The sequence below is a fragment of the Hevea brasiliensis genome, chromosome 5 (assembly GCF_030052815.1).
Source record: "Hevea brasiliensis isolate MT/VB/25A 57/8 chromosome 5, ASM3005281v1, whole genome shotgun sequence".
Classification (NCBI taxonomy): domain Eukaryota; kingdom Viridiplantae; phylum Streptophyta; class Magnoliopsida; order Malpighiales; family Euphorbiaceae; genus Hevea; species Hevea brasiliensis.
Window position 1 is genome coordinate 21,278,538 of NC_079497.1, and position 10,444 is coordinate 21,288,981.

The 10,444-nt window shown below is 34.7% G+C and overlaps 1 non-coding gene across 1 annotated transcript; it reads left to right on the forward strand.

Annotated features, from left to right (window-relative positions):
- The first annotated feature begins 9,653 nt into the window (after positions 1 to 9,653).
- On the forward strand, positions 9,654 to 9,760 carry LOC131180363 (small nucleolar RNA R71). Its single transcript, XR_009149139.1, has one exon. It is a non-coding gene; the product is annotated as a small nucleolar RNA R71 (small nucleolar RNA).
- The last annotated feature ends 684 nt before the right edge of the window (positions 9,761 to 10,444 follow it).

Here is a 10,444-nt window from a genome sequence, read left to right on the forward strand (position 1 = left end):
CTTGATGGATTCAGCCTTAACCCACTTAGTGAAGTAGTCAATTACCACGATTATAAATTTATGGCTACTAGAAGTCATAGGAGAAATCTTCCCGAAGATGCCTATGCCCCAAACTGAAAATGGCCACGGTGAGGTGATATTGTAAAGCTCACTTAGAGGTACATGATTTCGATTCCCATGGATTGACATTCATGACATTTCTTGACAAACTTAGCACAATCAGTCTCCATGGTAGACCAATAGTAACCCAACCTTAAAATTTTTCCAACCAAAACCTTTCTATTCATATGGGAACCACACATTCTTTCATGTACTTCTTCTATTATCTGCTCATCCTTTTTATCTATCACACAGAAGAGCAAGAGTCTTTTAAAGAACCTTTTATAGAGTTGCCACCTAAACAAAGTAAATTGAGTAGCTAATTGAAAAATTGTTACTCTCTCTTTTATTAGCTGATTATGGGTAGTCCCTCACTTCCAGATACCTCCTTATGTCTTCATACCGTTTTCCCTCATCTTCTCGATCTAAATGTGTTACTGTTAATCCTTCATAGCACGAAATCTTACTTCTCATTAGAATAACTAGCTAGGTCAACTTTTGATCACCCTTTTCCCATAGGAATACTAGTGTAGCTAGGGAATCGACTATCTGATTCAATATAACACCCCTATTTGCATAGCTTGGTATATTTCATTGTTTCGGTGACCGGTGTCGGTCCGGACAATTAAGAGAATTAGAACCACGTCTAAGACACCTAGATAAGCCTTGAACGCAAATAATTAGTAATTTCCAAATAGTTAAGTATAAAGAAGAAAGACATAGCATAAAAAGTTAAATGAGCCGGGAGTCACAGCGATGGGTGACCTTCTCGGGAAATAACTATGAGGTCAGTCTAAACTCAAATTTCGAATCATAAAATGTGACGCCGCGGTCCTTAGGACTATTGCGAACACAGTGGAAAAGAGAAAATTACAGAAAAGAGTTGTTAAGTAAGTCAAATAATTAGGTCAGGGATCCGGAAGAAATATTGAATAACTTGCAAACCAGATTGAACCAGCGAGGGACAATTTGGTTAATTCACTCCTAGAGCTGACTCCTGACTTAACTGTGCAATAAAATCGGAGAAATGAAAATTTTAGAATCGGGAATTAAATTAAAAAAACTAATGGAAAAATAAATGAAAAAGAAAAAGAAAAAGGAAAAAGTGTTATTACATCACTTGGATGACATCATGGGTGATGCCAAAATCCAATTTATTTTTCCCAACTTTTTTGACCAAGTTAATTACCCAAAATAAGTCATAAAATATGCAAAGAACTAAAACAAAAATATCACTTCTTCTTCCCAAAGCATTCGCCAGCTACTTCCTCTCACTCTCATCTCCATTTATGTCCACCATTGAAGAGTTATTCAAACTTGAATAACTTGATTTTCTCTCACAAAATCTAACCTTAAACCCTAGTAAGCTTCTAAATTAACCTAGACAAAAAGAGTGAAGAAGGAAAGAAAGGGAGAAATTGAAGATTTGGAGAAATTGAAAATCAAAGTTTGAGGTTAATAATCTAAACTTGGAAATTATAGTTAAATGTTTATGTTCTAGTTTAATTAACTTAGAAATTAACTTAAAATCAAAACAAAACAATTGTTGGGGGAGTAATATGGAATTCGGCCAGCAGTAGTTGAGGTTGGGATTGAATGAATTTGGTGGATTTGAATGGTTATTTGAGGTGAATTGGGTGTATAGATTATGAATGTGCACTTTGAATGCATTAGATTAAACTTTATATAATTAGGGTTTTGAGCATGCAAAAAATTGTAAGAAAAAAATTAAAGAATTGGTCAAATGATGTAGTTGATCTGACTTGAGTTGAGAAATGGTCAATTGTGACCATTTGTGGTGTGTATGAATTGTTGGAACCAAGTTTCAATTCGGATTGGTTAGGGCTAGTTTGCAGGCAGCTTGACCTAGGTCTATTTCAGGGACCAAAACTGAATATTTACCAACCCAATTGGTGTGAGGCCAATTGGGAATGAAATTAGATACAAAATGGACCATTTTTCATCTAGGAATCATGCCCAGAAAATAACCATAACTTAGTGAACAATTAGGCCAAATCCAGAACTGGGCACACTGCCCTGTACAAAAATAACTAAATGAACAGTAGTTACGTAAATGACCATAACTTGGTCTAGGAAGGTCCAAATGACCTGAATTTTATACTGATAGAAAGCTGAGACGTAGCCATACAACTTTCATGAAGGAAACAAACCCAAATTTTGACCATAACCTGTCCAAAAAGTCACATGCAGTCAATGTACAAAAATTGCCAAAATCCAGGAAATGCCCAGAATTCTGGGTAACACCAAATCCGGCCAGCCAAGTTCAAATGGCTACAACTTGGGCTACAAAACTCTCAATGGAGTGATTCAAAAAGGGAAATAAAGTTAAGACAATAAGGAATAACTTCTTTGAAGAAAACTTAGCCAAATTACCACAGCAACTTGACCAATAGAACAGTGCAATACAGGGCACCAAATCTGAAATTCGGAAATTTCACTTAAGAGACTTAAAATTTGAGGAAACAACCAAAACCAATAAATTAGGTAACCAAAATGTGGTATGTGGGTGAAATTGAAATCCCTATACCTATTAAACATGAGAAAGTCAATAATTTGACTTGAATAGTATCGTGAATAGTAACCTCGAAGTGTAAATTTTAAAGAACGTCAAGTTTAGCATATCAAAACTAGATATAAATAGATTTGAATTTATTTTTGGACTTACGATAAATTATGATACTGAAACACTGTAAAATTGTGTGTTTCAGTAAAAAAGAATACTAGAAAAGAACTCGAAGCATCGAGTCAAGGCTAAGAGGTGACTCGCATAAGGTTTGTGCATAACATAAATATTTTTTAAAATTCCTTTGCAAAGTGTATGAAATAAATTGTGTTTTACGATTATTGCAAAATGGTGATTGAAATGTATATTATGCTTTTGAATTAAATTGTTGAAAGTTTACTTGTATGTGTTTGAATTAGCAATAAATGTTTAGTAAATTGCTAAGACAGTTTTGAAACCACAGTGTCATGACTATATATTTGAATGCCTCACTAGCATGACTAGTGGGAGGAATTAGTTTTGAATTTTGATTCCCTCTCTGGCTGAAGTGTTGAGGTGTGTGCCAGTAGAGGAAGAAATTGAATGGGTACCCATAGTTTGAGCTAGGTACCCTTGTGATTTCTCATAAGCCTTTGGCTATTGAGATGAGTATTATTCTGAATGGTATGATATAACTGTGTATGTTTATAAAATTCGTTTTGAAATTTCCTAAATGAGATTGTTTGGACTAAAAATTTATAAATCATGTTTCGTATCTGTTTTTCATGTTCAGTACCATATTTGAATAAATATGATTTGAATTATGCATAAAATGTTATTTTAGTATGTTGTGCACCACTGAGTCATAGTACTCAGTAATGACTGTTATTGCTGTTGTAGATAGAGAGACTAGAGGAGCAGCAGAGTACGTTGCTGAGGATCTTGGAGCTACATCCTTGAGATTTGGTTGGGTATAATTTTATACTGTGAATGTAATATTTATTTTAATGTATGTAAATGTATGTACATGTATAAACGGGTCTTGAGCAGTTGTATAGATTTTGTAATAATATTAGTTTGGATTTTCTCATGTAAATTTTGGGTTGATGAATGTAAATTGATTTTACTTTAATGAAATATGAATGAAATTATTTAGTATTATTTTGAAGACAATTGAATTAAGAATTGTTTTGAATTTTGGAGTTTGGAAAAAATTGTGTTATAGTAGTGATGGATTTTGATGAAAAGAATTATAGAAAGTATTTTTACAGGTTTTTGAAGAACTGTTTTCTTAAAATACAGACGGCATTCTGCTGAAATTTTTCCAAAATTTGCGGACAAATAAAAATGGACAAAAATTTTAACTGGCTTTTAAACTTCTATTAAATGTAAGAAAATGCTCACCACTTCCAAAAAGTAAGAAAATGGTTTTACAGTCCCTTGTAGGGTGCTTAATGAGTTATCGGTAGGTGAAGGTCGGTAGTTCATTAGGTATTCTACGGGATCATGTTATGCCTTACAGAGGGGTAAGGTGTGACATGTTTTAGTGGTATCAGAGTGAAATTTTTGAAGTATGTTTTGACTTGTGAATTTGTGTCTTTTCTTTGATAAGTACAACTGCTCAATGTCCTTAATTATTACATACAGTGCATTATATTATAAATATGAATTAACGAAGAGAAATCTCCTTGTGTTATTTGTTTAGGAGATATCCTAACTCCAGATTGAAATGGAAGAAGGGGATCGCTCTGTTGAGCAGTCGGTAGAGGCTGAGGCCTAAGGGGAAGCCCCAGCTCTCTAAAATGTCAGTGGGTTAGTGGCACTGACCCCATAAATGCCATAATTTCTGGCACAATTCGCCCAGTAGATGGCTACTATATTTCAACAGATGGCTGGAGGTATGCCTGCTCACGCTCCACCCCATACTCCTGTGGTGCAACCTCAAGCTCTAGCCAGACAATATGACAAGCTATTGAAATATGGGGCGACAAAATTCAAGGGTACAGTAGACCCTCTAGAGGCAGAGCAATGGCTGGAAAGAATGGACAAAGTATTCAAGAAATTGCACTGTCTTGTTGAACTGAAGTTTGAATATTCAATGTCTTTGCTGCAAGAGGATGCTTATGATTGGTGGAAGACCATCCCTCATAGCTTGGCAGAACCGCCAGTATTGATCTGGGACCACTTTATCAGAGAGTTCAGACAGAAATATGTCCCAGATGCATATGTGGATCAGAAACTACAAGAATTTTTAAGTCTGAAGCAAAGAAATAAATCTGTGGCAGAGTATGAAAGGGAGCTAATGAGTGTCGAATCCACTAGAAATTAAACTAACTGAAACTACCAGTAATGAAATATTTTCTACAGCAAGTGGTAAATCCAGGTCAAACCCCAGAGACTGAATTATTAAATTTTGCGCACTTGTGTGTAATGAAAAACGAAAGAAACAAAGATTGGGGGGGGGGGGGGGGGTGGGTTTGTAACACAAAATCAGAAGAAATCAGAAATTCAAGAACTAAATATGAAAATCTCAATTTAAACAAACTTCAGTCCAAGGTAATTCGCATTCCAATGCATTGATTTGATCATAGACAAAAGATATACAATTATCTCTTATTGAATACTTAACGTAGATTTACCAAACAGCAAGGTAAACCCCTGACTTTCCTATATTCATCAATTCGAGCCCAGCACTATTATTGACTCTAATTATTAACTGAGTTGGTATTAAGCAATCCTCATCAAATTAATAACTGCTTTACGAAAAGGAAGTAGTTAAGCTGAACAATAATTTATGACGCATAAATCATTTAATCCACCTTATTATTTCCTTAGGTTATTATCGAAAATTAGGATCATAATCAATAAAACCTAATTGCTACTTATGTTCAATCTTACATAACAATTACAGATTATGAAGATGAACTAGTAATTGATCAAATTAAACAATTAACTAATAGGCCTTTTAACAAATCATTCAATAGATCAAAAACAATTAAATCAGAAAACAATAGATATTCAAAAAGACATAAATTAAATTAAGAACCTGGTCTCACAAATCACACATAAGAACTTGAATCCCTTGAACTGAATTAAAAACTTAGCCACTCATGTTCATGGCTTACAGAAAATTAAAGAAGAAATAAAGAAGAAATCTAGAATGTAAATGGAGAATGAAAGTCTGAATTGAGATGCTCTTAGCTGCTGCCCAAAGACGTATTTATACTAACAAAACCTAATCCCAAAGATAGGAACCAAACCAAACTAGGAAAGGTTTTGAAATTCAAGATGCAGATTTTCAGCCTACATTAACGTTTCTGGAATCAAGGTAGATTTTCAGTGACTTTCTTTTTGAATCTGCCTCTACCCTCTTTAGGAAAGTTGTAGTCCTATTTCTTAGCTTTCCAATGGGTACTCATGGACCCAAATCTGAGGTTTACAACCCTAGTTATGGCTGACGACTTCATTACCGTTTTCGATAATTAAAATGGCTTCATCTCATGTCCAGCCCTTCATAGAAGTTATAGAGGTGGCTCTTAAGGTTCAATTGGGCTTAGCCTTGCTTCATTTGGACGTCTAAAACTCCAGATACAAAATAAAAATAGAAACTAGTTGTGGCCCATTGAGTCTGGGCTTTTGCAATAGATCCATAGCTCATTTTGTCAACCTTGGAGACTGATTTGGGCTTTGGTCCCTCTTTATCATTTGAAGTGCTCTATCTTAGCTTTTCAATGGATTAAACAACAATCAATTTGGAGACCCACAACTTTAGAAACACCTGAAAAATACAGTAAATGTCAAACACTAAAAATTTCTCCATTTAACACAATTATCCCACAACTATCTAAAATATATGTCTAAATGATAAATATATTTTAACCAACTGAATTAAATATAAAAACACACTAAAAACACTAAATGTGATGGGAGTAAAATTAATATATTATGCACTTATCAAATTCCCCCACACTTATTCCATGCTTGTCCTCATGCATGACTTAAACTCTCAATCAACTCCACTTAGAAGTTCCTTAACTTTACCATATCACAACATTTTCTAACAAAAGATTAAAAGTTTGAAAGAAGAAGCAAGTAAGGTAATAACCATCATAATAAATTCCATTAATACCATACCAATATATCAACAATTTTCCAACACAAAACAAAAGGCTTGAAATCAATTAAGCTCACACAATTAAAGTTCCATGAATTTTTAAGTCAATACACACCAAAATACAATGCTAATTTATCAAGGCACAACTATTATAGCTCTTTGCAAATCTTAGAAATGCCCCCCCTTTTTTTTATATTTAAAATTGGTACTTCTCTCTTGTCACAATTACTTTTTTTTTATTTATTTCAATCGTCACCTTCAGAAAAGTACCTTGCTCATATCCTAGCTAGCTTTTGGCTTGAGAATTGACATGGGATTCATGAAGACCCCTGGTTAGTTTACTTAACTAAAATAGCGGAACAATTTTCAAGTTAGTTTAAGACCCTTGGTTAGTTTACTTAACTAAAATAGCGGAGAAATTTTCAAGTTCAACATTTTATTTCCCCCGATTTATGCATCTACATATTATAAAGTGCCCTGATAGATTAAACAAAGTTCTGAAATATGCATGACACTAGTTTAAAGCACACATAACTGATCATTTCACCATTAAATCAAGCCTAAATGATTTATGCAGAAAAAAATTGCTCTATGGTATGGAGAAGACGGAAAATCCATCATTAAAGTTACTATTACATTGCCTAAAATCTAAAAAATTCAATCTAAAATAGAAAAGTCATTTCAAGGATAAAACACTTCTCTCCGAGAGTTAATAAAGAATCAAGCTTATGAGAACAAATTTTATTTTATTTTTATTTTTATTTATTTTATTTTTTTTTATTATTTTTTTTCTTAACAATTAAAAAGATTGCAGCAATAAATTTCTCCTTCCCTACACATAAAACTTACATTATCCCTAATGTAAAGTCCAAATGCAAAAGAAAAGAAAAAAATGCTAGAAAATAAAATAAAATAAGGGAAAGAAAACAAATCTAATTGTGGCTAACAAGCCACCCTTGGGTTGCCTCCCAACCTTTGTTTAACGTTATTAGCTCGACATGGCAAAACTCCTTAATCCATTGAATGCTTTTGAAACCCCTCATAAAATGGCTTGAGTTCATGACCGTTGACGTTGTTAGTTCCTAAACTTTGAATTTCAACTGCACCATAAGGAAACACATTAGTAACAACAAAGGGTCCAATCCAACGAGAATGCAACTTACCAGGCATCAGCTTCAATATGGAATTATACAATAAAACTTTTTGTCCAATCACAAACTGCTTCCTTATTTTGCCATGGAATGCCTTTGTTTTTTCTTTATAGATCCTAGAATTCTCATAAGCCTTAAGGCGAATTTCCTCTAATTCATGCAAATGTGATTTTCTTTCTAACTCATCCTCCATGCTTAACTCAAAATTATTCTGCACAAATGTATCAACAACATCAATAGAAAAGAAAGAATGATAATCAGCAGGATATTTTATAGCATCAATGATATTAAATTTGGCAGTCTCTCCATCAAACTCCATAGTTAAGGTACCCTCATCCACATCAATTTTTGTCTTAGCAGTTTTTAGGAAAGGTCTTCCAAACAAAATCAAAGTTGAATTTGATGAGAGAGCACTATCATCTTCCATATCCAGAATGTAAAAATTTGCAGGAAAAATCAATTCTCCAACCTGCACCAACCATCCTCAACTACTCCCAATGGGCAAGCATTAGAACGATCAGCTAACTGAATAATGACACTGGTTTCTTTCAAAAGACCCAAATTTAAAGTTTGAAAAACTGAATTTGACATAACATTAATAGATGCTCCTAAATCTACAATTGCACTTTTAAATTTAGAATCACCTATTCTGCAGGGAATAGAAAACAAACCTGGATCCTTACACTTAGGGGGTAATTTTCACTGAATTAATGCTAACACATTTTCCCCCACACTGATCTTCTCATTATTCCTCAACTTGCGCTTTGTAGTGCATAATTCCTTAAGTAATTTAGCATACCTAGGAACTTGTTTGATCGCATCAAGTAAAGGTATATTCACTTCCACCTTTCTGAAAGTCACCAAAATTTCTTTCTCTTATTCTTCTTTCTTATTTTTAGCCAACCTGCATGGGAATGGAGGAAGAACAGAATTATTAACTTTATTCAGTTCAGGTTTAGTATTTACCTCAATTTCAGACTCTTTTTCTCCTTGTTTCTTCTTTTTTGTTGACTCATGTGGAGTCTGATTACCAATTTCTTTCCCACTTCGCAACAGTATCGCACTCGCATTTTCTTTGGGGTTCATGACTGTTTGTGATGGAAGCTTTCCAGAACCTTGAGCTTCAAGCTTGTTTACAGAGGAAGCTAACTGACCAATCTGCCTTTCTATGTTTTGAATACTATTTCTGGTCTCCTGTTGAAACTGTTGGATATTGTTGGCCAAAGCCTTAACAATTTCATCAAGTGACATACCTTGATTTGAGGGAGGCGGAGGTGGTTGATTCACTTGTCTCTACTATTGATATCGGTTTTGCACCGGTTGATTCCCATAACTCAGATTAGGATAATCTTGCCATCCTGGATTATAAGTATTAGAAAATGGATCATACCTGTGTTGTGGCTATCCATAATTTCCTACTACATTAACATGTTGCATTGATTCATCCTCTTATAATGCAGGACACTTGTTAGTAGCATGACCTGAACCCGAACAAATTCCACATACCTTAATAGTTTGCATTTTCCCTACAGCCAATTGCCTCACCAAAGAAGTTAAATCAGAAATTTGTTTCTCAAGGTTAGATGTACTTACCTCATTAACTTTCATAGGTGTGTGATCCATTCTCATTCCAAACTGCTGAGCGTTTGTTGCCATGTTAGCAATCAGCCTCCTTGCTTCATCTGGTGTTTTGTCAACCAAAGCTCCTCCACTAGTAGCATCTATCATACTGCGGTCCATTGGTAGAAGTCCCTCATAGAAATACTGAATCAAAAGCTGCTCACTTATTTGATGATGGGGACAGCTTGCACACAGCTTCTTAAATCTCTCCCAATACTCATATAAGCTCTCTCCATTGTACTGCCAGATGCCACAAATTTCTTTTCGTATGTTGATAGCACGGGAAGAAGGAAAATACTTCTCCAGAAATATCTACTTCATCCCATTCCATGAGTTGATAGATCCAGAAGGAAAGTAATACAACCAATCCTTAGCTGTGCCCTCCAGTGAGAAGGGAAAAGCTCGAAGCTTAATCTGATCCTCTGAAACTCCTTGAGGTTTCATGCTGGAACACACAACATGAAATTCCTTTAGATGCTTATGTGGATCCTCACCTGCAAGAACATGAAACTTAGGCAACAAATGGATTAGTCCAGATTTCAATTCAAAAGCAACATTTAAAGCAGGGTATTGGGTACACAAAAGTTGTTGGTTTAGATTAGGAGCAGCCAACTCTTTCAAAGTCCTAGCAGCAGCCATGGTTTCATTTTCAGAACTTAACTCTGAATCCGAATCTGAACTTAGCTCCTTTAGAGATTGGACTCCTTCAGATGTACTTGGAATCTGCCTAGCTTGCTTAGCCAATTTTCTCAACCATTTAGGTGTTTTTTCTACTTCTGGATCAAAGATCAACTCACTAGATTGAGAAATTTTTGTCATAAACAAAAAAAATCAAAGTAAAAACAAAAAAATGCCTCAAAACCCTAGAAAACAATGGAATTTGGCCTCAAGAGGGTGGGGCCAAGGAATCCTATGGATTGATTGGTCTTGATCAGAGCATCGTTTCCTTCAAAATAG